Genomic DNA, 10,836 nt, shown 5'->3' with positions numbered 1-10,836 from the left:
CGCAACGTATCGGGCGTGTTGCAACACAAGGAAAACCGCGGGAGTATATTTCTTCGTCATCGCCACGTACATCCCCGGTTTTGTTTGCAGGTATGCTTGCTGAATCTTGATTGTTACATAACGCTAGAGAATTGCAAACCACTCCGTTATATCCATAGCAGTTATAACCTCTTACAGTGGCAACTACTGCTTCCTGGAAGTCTACAAATCGAGACGCAATATTTTCATGATAATAAGTATACTTCTGTTTTCCATTTCCGGGATGAGTCTCGCTCCCCCACATATCTTAAGCTGTATGTTTTCCCGTGGGTGGCTCTAAACGATTGACAACAATACGAACGCTGCACAAATGTGAGTGTGTTCCACATCCGCTCCTAAGCCATTGGACAGATTTCAACCAAACTTAGTACACGTATCCCTTAGTGTCTGGCAACAACCGCTGTCGGCGTAACAACCACCTGCCTGTCATACGTCGGCAGATATGACGTCATAAACAATTAGATGTGTGAAAAACGGCCGCATCATGTATGACGTTTAAATTTGTCACTTCTGTACTGAGTCGGCCGCGGTGGCCAAGCGGCTCTAGGCGCTTCAGTACGGAACCACGCAATTGCTACGTTCGCAGGTTGGAATCCTGCCTCGGGCATGGATGTGTGTGATGTCCTTAGGTTAGTTAGGTTTAAGTAGTTCTAAGTTCTAGGGGACTGATGACCACAGATGTTAAATCCCATAATGCTCAGAGCCATTTGAACTTCTGCGCTACTAACTCAATTCACAGTACATGTCGCAGACAGTATCTACATTTGCAGCTAAATGTAGCTATAAAAGTAAATCTTGCTACCATACGTGAGATGACGTCAGCAATACTGACAAGGGGAGGCCAAGACCTGGGATCACAGATTTACTTCAAACTTTATACACCTTTAGTAGGTCATTAAAACAACATAATGTGCCAGTAATAAGGTGCACTACTCTGGCAATTCCGAGAAAATCTGTGTTAGTGACGTATCTGTGTGTAGGTGCCGGACGTTAGAGTTCATGGTGGACAAGTGGTTACCGTTCGCGCTACTCCCACTCACACACAATTTTTAATCCATAATTTTGCACCACTGGTCACATTATTTAATTTATATGACATTTGAGAGGTAATGTAATTTAAAAAATCCACGTGTAAGTGTATTGGAGTACTTACTATGTTTAATTAAATTTAGTTATTAGAACAACATATTAATAACTATCGACAAGTAAACGAAAAAATGCATAGAGTCTTCCTAAAAATGTGTGCCTGTCGTGATTTGCGAAATCCCGCTCACATGCAATCTGGTAATGTACCCGGAACTACTTTGTACTTCGAGCTGCAGATACGGACAGGCCCAATTCGGCAGTTAACCTGCGTCGCGGTGAGACGTAGCTAAAGTAGCGAGAACGAATAGCGTAAGCGCAAATTTTTTGAACATCATAGAATTTACACCTGTACTACAAAAATGAAGGCCTGAGTGGGAGTTGAAGTGTCGCCCCATACCCGTTCGTCTTCTGTAGCTCTGCTACGGTCGCAGGTTCGAATCCTGCCTCGGGCATGGATGTGTGCAATGTCCTTAGGTTAGTTAGGTTTAAGTAGTTCTAAGTTCGAGGGGACTGATGACCATAGATGTTAAGTCTCATAGTGCTCAGAGCCATTTGAAACATTTTTTTTTCTTCTGTAGCTCGGACGCAAACCGATTGACAACTGTGAACTCTAACGTCCGCCCTCTACACATAAATGTTTCAGTTAGGTTGTTGTTGTTGTGGTCTTCAGTCTTGAGACTGGTTAGATGCAGCTCTCCATGCTACTCTATCCTGTGCAAGCTTCTTCATCAACCAGTACCTACTGCAACCTATATCCTTCTGAATCTGCTTAGTGTATTCATCTATTGGTCTCCCTCTACGATTTTTACCCTCCACGCTGCCCTCCAATACTAAATTGGTGATCCCTTGATGCCTCAGAACATGTCTTACCAACCGATCCCTTCTTCTAGTCAAGTTGTGCCGCAAACTTCTCCCCAATCCTATTCAGTACCTCCTCATTCATTATATGATCTACCCATCTAATCTTCAGCATTCTTCTGTACCACCACATTTCGAAAGCTTCTATTCTCTTCTTGTCGAAACTATTTATCGTCCATGTTTCACTTCCATACATGCCTACACTCCATACAAATACTTTCAGAAACGACTTCCTGACACTTAAATCTATACTCGATGTTAACAAATTTCTCTTCTTCAGAAATGCTTTCCTTGCCCTTGCCAGTCTACATTTGATATCCTCTCTACTTTGACCATCATCAGTTATTTTGCTCCCCAAATAGCAAAACTCCATTACTAATTTAAGTGTCTCATTTCCTAATCTAATTCCCTCAGCATCACCCGACTTAATTCGTTTTGCTTTTGTTGATGTTCATCTTATATCCTCCTTTCAAGACACTGTCCATTCCGTTCAACTGCTCTTCCAAGTCCTTTGCTGTCTCTGACACAATTACAATGTCATCGGCGAACCTCAAAGTTTTTATTTATTCTCCATGGCTTTTAATACCTACTCCGAAAGTTTCTTTTGTTTTTTTTACTGCTTGCTCAATATACAGATTGAACAACATTAGGGATAGGCTACAACCCTGTCACTCCCCTCCCAACCACTGCTTCCCTTTCATGCCCCTCGACTCTTATGACTGCCATCTGATTTCTGTACAAATTGTAAATAGCCTTTCGCTCCCTGTATTTTACCCCTGCCACCTTTAGAATTTGAAAGAGAGTATTCCAGTCAACATTGTCAAAAGCTTTCTCTACGTCTACAAATGTTAGAAACGTCGGTTTGCCTTTTCTTAATCTAGCTTCTAAAATAAGTCGTAGAGTCAGTATTGCTTCACGTGTTCCCATATTTCTATGGAATCCAAACTGATCTTCCCCGAGGTTGGCTTCTGCCAGTTTTTCCATTGGTCTGTAAAGAATTCGCGTTAGTATTTTGCGGCTGTGGCTTATTAAACCGAGAGTTCGGTAATTTTCACATCTGTCAACGCCTGCTTTCTTTGGGATTGGAATTATTATATTCTTCTTGAAGCTTGAGGGCATTTCGCCTGTCTCATACATTTTGCTCACCACATGATAGAGTTTTGTCACGACTGGCTTTCCCGAGGCGGTCAGTAGTTCTAATGGAATGTTGTCTACTCCCGGGGCCTTGTTTCGACTCTACCAAACTCTTCACGCAGTATCATATATCCCATTTCATGTTCATCTACATCCTCTTCCGTTTCTATAACATTGCCCTCAAGTACATCGCCCTTGTATAGACCCTCTATGTACTCCTTCCACCTTTCTGCTTTCCCTTCTTTGCTTAGAACTGGGTTTCCATCTGAGCTCTTAATATTCATACAACTGCTTTAATTTTCCTGTATGCAGTATTCATCTTACTCCTAGTGACATAAGCCTCTACATCCTTACATCTGTCCTCTAGCCAGCCCTGCTTAGCCATTTTGTACTTCCTGTCGATCTCATTTCTGAGACGTTTGTATTCCTTTTTGCCTGCTTCATTTACTGCATTTTTATATTTTCTCCTTTCATCAATTCAATATTTCTTCTGTTGCCCTCGGATTTCTACTAGCCCTTGTCCTTTTACCTACTTGATCCTCTGCTGCCTTCATTAGTTCATCCCTCAGAGCTAGCCATACTTCTTCTACTGTACTTCTTTCCTCCATTCCTGTCAATTGTTCCCTTATGCTCTCCCTGAAACTCTCTATAACCTCTGGTTTAGTAAGTTTCTCCAAGTCCCAGTCCTTAAATTTCCACCTTTTTACAGTTTCTTCAGTTTTAATCTACAGTTCATAACCAATAGATTGTGGTGAGAGTCTACATCTGCCCCTGGAAATGTCTTACAATTTAAAACCTGGTTCCTAAATCTCTGTCTTACCATTATGTAATCTATCTGATACCGTCTAGTATCTCCAGGATTCTTCCATGTATACAACCTTTTTTCATGATTCTTTAACCAAGTGTTAGCTATGATTAAGTTATGCTCTGTACAAAATTGTACCAGGCGTCTTCCTCTTTCATTTCAAATGGTTCAAATGGCTCTGAGCACAATGGGACTTAACATGTATGGTCATCAGTCCCCTAGAACTTAGAACTACTTAAACCTAACTAACCTAAGGACATCACACAACACCCAGCCATCACGAGGCAGAGTAAATCCCTGACCCCGCCGGGAATAGAACCCGGGCGTGGGAAGCGAGGACGCTACCGCACGACCACAAGATGCGGGCCCTCTTTCATTTCTGAGCCCCAATCCACATTCACCTACTATGTTTCCTTCTCTCCCTTTTCCTATTCTCGAATTCCAGTCACCCATGACTATTAAATTTTCGTCTCCCTTCTCCACCCGAATAATTTCTTTTATCTCATCATACATTTCACCAATTTCATCATCATCTGCAGAGCTAGTTGACATTTAAACTTGTACTACTGTAGTAGGTTTGGGCTTCGAGTCTATCTTGGCCACAATAATGCGTTCACTATGCTGTTTGTAGTAGCTTACCCGCATTCCTATTTTTTATTCATTAATAAACTTACTCCTCAATTACCCCTATTTGATTTTGTATTTATAATCCTGCATTCACCTGACTAAAAGTCTTGTTCCTCCTGTGACCGAATTTCACTAATTCCCACTATATCTAACTTTAACCTATCCATTTCCCTTTTTAAATTTTCTAACCTACCTGCCCGATTAAGGGATCTGACATTCCACGCTCCGATCCGCAGAACGCCAGTTTTCTTTCTCCTGACAACGACGTCCTCCTGAGTAGTCCGCACCCGGATATCCGAATGGAGGACTATTTTACCTCCGGAATATTTTACGCAAGAGGACGCCATCATCATTTAACCATACAGTAAAGCTGCATGCCTTCGGGAAAAATTACGGCTGTAGTTTCCCCTTGCTTTCAGCCGTTCGCAGTACCAGTACAGCAAGGCCGTTTTGGTTAGTGTTACAAGGCCAGATCAGTCAATCATCCAGACTGTTGGCCCTGCAACTACTGAAAAGGCTGCTGCCCCTCTTCAGGAACCATACGTTTGTCTGGCCTCTCAACAGATAACCCTCTGCTGTGGTTGCACCTACGGTACGGCTATCTGTATCGCCGAGGCACGCAAGCCTCAAGCCTCTCCACCAACGGCCAGGTTCATGGCTCATGGGGTGGGGGGGAGGCAATCAGTTAGGTAACAAGACACGTAAAACTTCTCTTGCGATTTTTCGGAATTGCCAGAGCAGTGCACGTTATTACTTGCACATCGTGGTGTTTTGATGGCTTACTAAAGGTGTACAAAGATTGAAGTAATTCTGGTGGCCTCCCCGTGTGAGATGGGCGAAGAACTGCCGCATTCTGCGTGACGTTAAAATTTATTACTTCTTTACTACTGACTCCATTCGCGAGCCATTTTGCAGACTGTTATCTACAGATGGCGCTGAGTGTAACTAAACGGATATATCGTTGTACGGCACATAATTCATGAGACATGACGTCATAAACACTGAGATGCGTGAAAATGCCGCGTCATGCATAAAGCTTGAATGCATTTATTCCTTACTATTAAGACTCTCCTACAGTCTAGTCGACTTAAGGAAACTACTGAAGCCGGCAGCTTTCAACTGCGAAGCGCAAACGCCTGAAGGCGAAAACAGTGTCGTTTATACAGGGTGTAGGCTAATATGATAAATGGCGTAAACGCATACAGTTTAAAGTACACGATACTAGAAGCAGAAAAGTCTGAGTAAACATTGGGTCGAAAATGCATACCTTAAGAGCTACGGGCAATTTTTCATCTTCGATACTCGGAAACAAATCTCTTCTACTGAAAACTCGTTGCTTTCCATATTTTGGGATCTGGTAGTATGGACCCAAAAAAGAAAAAAAAGTCCGGTAAACATGTGCTCTAAAACGCATACCTTATAAGTTATGACCATTTGTTCATTAGAAGAGTTATGTTTCAAAGTAGCGAAGATGAAAAAGTGCTCATAGCTTTTAAGGAATGCGTTTTAGAGCACATGTTTACTGGACAATTTTTATTGTTTTGGTCCATACTGCCACTTCCCAAATTATGGAAAGCAACGAGTTTGCAGTAGAAGAGATTTCTTTCACAGCATGGAAGATGAAAAATATCTCGTAGCTCTTAAGGTATGCATTTTCGATCCTATGTTTACTGAGATTTTTTGATTCTAGTTTCTTCTTCTTTCAACAGTATGCGTTTACTCCATTAATTATGATACACCCTGTAGAACTACGAAGAGGCATTGCCATAGAGATTCACCGTGTTTTTGTTCGCTGCCATATCTCTGCAAGGGCCTGTGATATCTGCGATGCTCTAGTTTCCCGCCACTCAATTACAGCTATCTGCTTGGAACACATCTCCGTTATAAACACCATTTTGAAGACTACGGCAATGCCGCCACCTATCGGAACTTCATGAAAATATAGGGGCTGAAGTGGGAATATTCCGCGATGTCCCGCAACAAATCAGCACTTTCTTTTTCAACCGGCATTGACCGAGAAAGAAAAATGTTGCATTACTTACTGAACGCCGTTCGTACGAGGTGTGACAAGAAAGTAGTCTCATTACATTACAACCAGCCGTCAGTCGTATCTGTATCAATGAACGAATTTCATTTTAATCTGTAACTGTGTTCTTACGTTATTACAGATTCGACGTTCTCGATCAATTCAGTGGCAGCGCGCTTCACAAAGGAAGTTTAGAAGCACTGCTTCAGTTTATTTCTCGTAACACTGCAAGGATGAGTGATGTACACTAAGTGATCTAAAGTATCCGGGCACCGCTATGTAATGCAAAAGTGAACACCAAATGTCACGCCAGTACACAAGTAGGCGTGGGTTGTCTTGACGTCAGTAGAGAAACAGTAACAGCAGCTAACGTCACTCACGAGAGCTCAGTCACTTACAACATGTGCTTGATACTGGATGTCACCGGAGCACGGCTAAGAAATCCATCAACAACATTTCAATCCTAAAACGGCCCAAGTCAACAGCTGATGTAATTGTGAAGTGGAAAAGCGAAGGAACAACCACGGCAAAACGAAGATCAGGTAGACCTAATGAACTGATGAGTAGGGACAAGGGCTTAATTTCGACCGAAACGGTTTTCCAGCAAGTCCCAGGGATTCTTTTGAAATCGCTAGAACAAGTCTGCACTGGAGATTTAAAACAGTACACCTGTATTAAATCGCAATGCAACTGTAACTTACCGATGCTGCGGCATCAGTTAAAAAAATGGCTCTGAGCACTATGGGACTTAAGTTCTGAGGTCATCAGTCCCCTACAACTTAGAACTACTTAAACCTAACTAACTTAAGGACATGCACGCGGCAGGATTCGAACCTGCGACCGTAGTGGTCGCGCGGTTCCAAACTGTAGCGCCTAGAACCGCTCGGGCACCACGGCCGGCCGTGGCATCGGTGAACCCGACAATGGGCTACCAACGCACTGCAGTGGACAGGAACGTGGGGCGTGTGTGCGTGTGCGTGTGTGTACAGTATACCGATGATAGATGAACTTTGTCCCGAAGCTTTCATCGGTACGTATCGGTAATCTTCGTGTCGAGTCTCTTTTGTTTACCACTGCCAACGATCTTAACAATACCAATATATGTTGCGATCGGTACATTTCGCCTTTAAATTAAATCTTGTGGTTTTACGATTTTTATTACAATATACCATGTTTTAAAAAACTGAATTTCGAAACAGTATGTTGTAAAAAATGGTTTTTTACCCAAGTTTTACTACAGATTTTCAAAACTCGGAGCTCGCGATTTTTATGGCTGGGAGAGGTTTAGTTTGTATGGCTGAAAAGGTGCATTCCGCTACCTAAAATTTTAGAAGTTAAGCACTGACACGGACCATCGAAAATTGTGGAGAAGCTATACCCTGAGGCAATCCGATGGATTGAGAACGGCTGGGAAACGATACCTACCATCATGCATAGTGCCAACAGCGAAGGAACTGGTATTACGCAATGCGGGTGCTTTTTTTCTTTGGTTAGGATGTGATACTATTGGTGTGCTTAGAAGTACTCTAAATGCGGAAGGATATGAATAAATTTTACAGAGTTATGTACCCGTGGTCTAGGAGTAGGTCCCGGGTTCGAATCCTTCCGCTGCTTAAATTTTGATTAATAATCAGCATTGGCGGCCGAAGACTTCCGGCATAAGAAGTCATCCCTCATTCTTCCAACGACCTTATCAAAGAGGGCGGAGGAGCGGACAGAGGTACAGGGCACTCTCTTGTCCTAGGAGCGGTTGGGGGGGGGGGGGGGGGGACTGCCCCATCAGCAATGATAAACGGCATGAGGATGCAAAACGCAAAGGAAACCACTGCATTAAAAACACGTAACGTGTATCCGCAGAAGCGTCATGATGATCCCTCCATTGCCAAAAGATTCCGGTGTAGTCCCCCTTCGGATTTCCGGAAGGGGACTGCCAAGGGGGAGGTTACCATGAGAAAAAGATTGAATAATCGAGGGAAGGATAACGTTCTACGAGTCGGGGCGTGGAATGTCAGAAACTTGAACGTGGTAGAGAAACTAGAAAATCTGAAAAGGGAAATGCAAAGACTCAATCTAGATAAAGCAGGAGTTAGTGAAGTAAAGTGGAAAGAAGACAAGGATTTCCGGTCAGATGAGTATAGGGTAATATCAACAGCAGCAGAAAGTGGTATAACGGGAGTAGAATTCGTTATGAACAGGAAAGTAGGGCAGAGAGTGTGTTACGGTAAACAGTTCAGTGACAAGAGTTGCTCTTACCAGAATCGACAGCAAACCAACACCGACAACGATAGTTCAGGTATAGATGCCGACGTCGCAAGCTGAAGATGACGTGAAAGAAAAAGTGTATGAGGATATTGCAAGGGTAATACAGGGTGGTCGGAAATTCCCGTTACAGACTTCCAGGACTTGTAGAGGGGAGTGAGTACATCGTATTTTGAATAGGAACCCATGTCCGGAAACGTCATCCAGCGAGACTAAAGAGCGTCAAAGTTATAGGCGCGGGCGTCTGTAAATGTACGTATACACGGGGTGATTCCTTGATGATTTTACAGACATCATCAGCCCACGTGGGCTCTGAAGTGCGTACCTTAACAGCTATGAACACTTGCTCAGTAGGGGAGATGTGTTTCACATTAGTGAAGACGAACGAATGGTCATAGCTCCTCACGTATGCAATTTAGAGTCCCCGTTTATTGGACATTTTTTCTCGTTTTTGTCCACAGTACCACCACTGAAAGTTACCAGACCTACACCCTTCGCAACACAAGAACCAGTACATGTATTCAACTGTCAGATGTATCAGAACGGCTTTCGTTTATAACTTTCGACTCCTTCGATTCCGGTACAAGGATCGTTACTTCAAATTAATACATTTATCGTTCTCCATCGTCCTAGGAAGCCTGTAACATCATCACGGAATCACCTCGTGTATACGTACATCATTTACAGACGCCCGAGCCTATAACTTTGACGCTCTGTAGTCGCGTTGGATAACGTATCCGCACATGAGTTCCTATTCAAAATACGACGTACTCATTCCCTTCTACAAGTCCTAGAAGTCTGTAACGGGAATTTCCGACCACCCTGTATAGTATGTTAAGGGGAATGAAAATCTAGTAGTCATGGGGGACTGGAATGCAGTTGTAGGGCAAGGAGTAGAAGAAAAGGTTACAGAATAATATGGGCTTGAGACAAGGAATGAGAGAGAAAGACTAATTGAGTTATGTAACAAGTTTCAGCTAGTAATAGCGAATACTCTGTTCAAGAATCACAAGAGGAGGAGGTATACTTCGAAAACGCCGGGTGATACGGGGAGATTTCAGTTAGATTACATCATGGTCAGACAGAGATTCCGAAATCAGATACTGGATTGTAAGGTGTACCCAGGAGTAGGTATAGACTCAGCTCACAATATACGAGAGTTGGAACTTAAATAGTGGCAACTATTTATTCACAACTGATACAAAAGAGTTACATGTTTGCACCCGTTACAGTCTCTCAAAGTAGTCACCGGCGTTGTGTAGAAACCGTTGCCAGCGAGGAGGAAGGCGTAGTACACCGTTAGCAGAGCCTGTTCTGTTGATGGTGCGAATGGAGCGGTCTACTGCCTGTCGAATCTCTGCAACAGTACTGAAGCGAATGACACGAAGTGGTTTCTTCATTTTCGGAATCAAGTCAAAGTCACAAGGACTTAAGTCCGGGGAGCATGGTGGATGGTAAAGTACTTCCCTGTCCCATCGACCGAACAGGGCAGCCACAGCTTGCGCTATATGCGCCCGCGCATTGCCGTGGGTGGGTTGCGCAGAAATTGCTGCTGCTTCTCTTCGCGAAGCTTGTCGCAGGTGATGCCCCTAAAATGAACTGACGGTCTGCTGTGGAGGAACGAAATGCGTTAGGATAACACACGTTAGACCGCTCGCTCACAAGTGGCTGTGTTTCCCTCGATTGTGCGCACGCCGGTGACGTGGGACGGGCGAGTCCATTTGCTCGGAGGGAAGGTAGGTATGTCAACAACGTGTGCTATCAGCGACGATACTAGATTCCATTGCATAGTGTCTCCACAGCAGTGTTGCCACTATTCAAGTTCTAACCCTCGTAGTAGTGATGAAGAGTAGGCTGAAGTTTAAGACATTAGTCAGGAAGAATCAGTACGTAAAGAAGTGTCATACGGAAGTACTAAGGAATGGCAAGATACGGTTGAAGGTCTCTAAGGCTATAGATATGGCAATAAGGAATACCTCAGTAGGCAGTACAGTTGAAGAGG

The 10,836-nt window shown here is 43.5% G+C and overlaps 1 long non-coding RNA gene across 1 annotated transcript in view; it reads left to right on the top strand.

Annotated features, from left to right (window-relative positions):
• The first annotated feature begins 4 nt into the window (after window positions 1-4).
• LOC126284549 (uncharacterized) overlaps window positions 5-10,836 on the top strand; it is a 105,513-nt gene continuing 94,681 nt past the window's right edge. The window contains exon 1 of the long non-coding RNA XR_007551495.1: window positions 5-90. This is a non-coding gene — a long non-coding RNA (uncharacterized LOC126284549). The remainder of the gene's footprint in view (window positions 91-10,836) is intronic.

Source organism: Schistocerca gregaria, chromosome 8 (assembly GCF_023897955.1).
Source record: "Schistocerca gregaria isolate iqSchGreg1 chromosome 8, iqSchGreg1.2, whole genome shotgun sequence".
NCBI classification, from domain to species: domain Eukaryota; kingdom Metazoa; phylum Arthropoda; class Insecta; order Orthoptera; family Acrididae; genus Schistocerca; species Schistocerca gregaria.
Note: the sequence above shows the minus strand (reverse complement) of the source record. Positions and strands in the feature narration are given on the sequence as shown.